Source organism: Petromyzon marinus, unplaced genomic scaffold (genome assembly GCF_048934315.1).
Source record: "Petromyzon marinus isolate PM22_M1 ecotype Great Lakes invasive population unplaced genomic scaffold, UKy_Petmar_22M1.pri1.0 PM_G_Scaffold_52, whole genome shotgun sequence".
NCBI lineage: Eukaryota > Metazoa > Chordata > Hyperoartia > Petromyzontiformes > Petromyzontidae > Petromyzon > Petromyzon marinus.
The window spans coordinates 1,432,501-1,435,000 of NW_027423005.1; the positions used below are offsets into that span (position 1 = coordinate 1,432,501).

The 2,500-nt window shown below is 36.6% G+C and overlaps 1 pseudogene; it reads right to left on the minus strand.

The window, feature by feature from the left end:
- Window positions 1-2,500, minus strand: part of LOC142917772 (28S ribosomal RNA) — an 8,642-nt pseudogene that overhangs the window by 1,940 nt on the left and 4,202 nt on the right.

Here is a 2,500-nt window from a genome sequence, read left to right on the forward strand (position 1 = left end):
TATTGTTCTATGATTCCCTGTTATCCATGAATTGTTTTCTGTTTGAGATTGGCAGTATACCAACCCCCGACCATCTGTTGTTTGATATAGTTTATTTGACCATTTGTTCTGATTTAAAGATTTCGAAGGAAATTTGGAGCCTGCAATGATATGGGCCTGTTTTAACGTTGCAATAGTGTATGATTGTTGTGATAATGCTCTTATTGCTAGATCATCTGAAGTTATCATTTTGTTGTGTCTGCTTATTATAGATAGTGCAACTGAGTCGCATAAATTTCTTGTGCCCATTCCTCCGTTGGATACTGATGTATAAAAGAAACTGTCGGGCGTATCGTGTGGCAACCTGAGCAGAAGCTTTACTCTTTTCCTAATTTCAGAATCAAGTGACATCAATAAACCCTTGGTAACTTTTCCGAGGACCAATTGATGAATAATACGAGGTATCAAATTGTTATTGATTAAATATACTTTCTTTTCTGGCTTTAACGGTGCTCTGGTCAGTTTGTTTAACATTGCTGCGAGCAGGTTACAGCTTATAGATCGTTTTCCCCTTGGGTCAAATTCAATGCCTAGATATTTGAATCCCTTTACATATGATACCGGATTAATGGGTTCGTTATTTATAAAGTACGATGATGTCGTTGCAACACTAAATGTCTTCTGTTTGCCGTACTTGATAAATCTTAACGAATTGCATTTGTTTATATTTATTTTCAAGTGTCTGTCATCGAGGAATTTAGTAGTTATATCCAAGAGTTTATTCATGCCACATTCCGTTTCTGCAAATAGGATAAGGTCGTCTGCAAACATCATTGAATTTACTTTCTGATTTCCTACATTAACTCCTATATATGTCGGCAAGTTATCCAATAGTTCATCCATAATCATGTTAAATAGTAGCGGTGAAAGTGGATCACCTTGCTTTACGCCTCTTTTTAGATTTATGTTACGCATTGTTGTCGATCCAAATACAATATCAGTTAGATTACACTTATAGATGTTGGTCAAGTACGTTGTTGATTCCTTTGATAAGTTAAATCGCTTTAAGGCTCTAATAATCGATTCGTGGCTGACAGAATCGAATGCCTTACTGAGGTCTATTGACACTATTTGCGTGTTTTCGTGCTTTTGCCTGGCGTTGTGTATGATGAAGTGTAGTAATGCACTATTTTCGAAACATCCGTCTACCGGGAGGAATGCTTTCTGCCTGTAATTAAGCTTTAATTGCTGTCCTAGACGATAACTTAAAATTTTGTGTAATAGCCTAATTACAATTGATGAGATGGTTATGGGTCTCCAATTTGAGGGTTTTTCTAAATCCTCTTTAGTTTTAGGTATAAGTCTTGTTCTGTGTTGTTTCCATATTTGTGGTATATCCTGTAAATAAAGGATGATATTTAAGATATCTAGTAAATATTTTATTGGTAAAGTCCTAAGATCGCTAAGAATAATGTTGTCCTGTCCAGGTGACTTATCCTTCATAATTGCTAGGGTCTTAATCAACTCATCTAAGGTGATTGCTTTTACGATATCGATGCATGATTGGTCGTTTTTTAATTTAAAGGGTATATTATCTGGAGGAGAGTTTGACTCGAATAAAGTAACGAATGTTCCCCGTATGCTTTCTTCAGTTGGGTATATACTTGGCCCCGATCTATCTGAAGTAATCTCGTCTAATAGAGCTTTCTTGTTCGTATGGTATAAATATTGATACCTCCTGTATTTAGTTTGCTTTGATTGTCTTCGATGCCTATTCTCATCTTTCTCCTGTTGGTTTACACGATCTTTCCTATTAATTGGTTTACTTCGATTTAAAAACTTTTCTACATGAGAATTTAGTAGCAGTAACGCCTGATTGTGACTTAAATTCTCAATCTTTAGATCGGTAATTATGACCTGAAGATCCTCAGCTGCTGTCAGTGATTGTTCTTTTTCGGCCCTTATTGCTGGCTGATCTCCTTCAGAAGGTGTAGTTGTTATTTCCGATGTTGTCGGTAAAACTAAGTTAACAAGGCATTGATTTTCTACCTTATAGGTGGTTTCTTTCAATGTCCTTACCAATTCCTTATACTTGATATTTCTCCGCTTCCCTTTAATCGCTTCTAGCGTTCTGTGTGGCATAACTGAGTTCTGTATTAGTTGATTCATGTTTATGTCCTCATCATTCTGTTGGGCTTCTTTATGGGCCATAATTTCTACCTCTTCTTCTCCCCATCTAACTTTCCTTCCTGGTGCGTTTTGCTGTAGTCTAGCTTCATGTTCTGTCGGATGAGTTCGTCTAGTATGTACCCCTAAACCTGTTTTTGTAGTAAAACCTCTGCTACAATATGAACAACTAAATAGTGTTTCCTCAATTGTGGTGTTTATAGCACTAGTTTTACCTATTAAACTTTTGCAAGTTCTTCCGTAGTGCGACGCTATCTTGTGTATGCTATCTGCTGTGCGATTACAAATTCGACATTTATACGTTTTGTTTGCGTGCGGATGTACCCGTGTCATA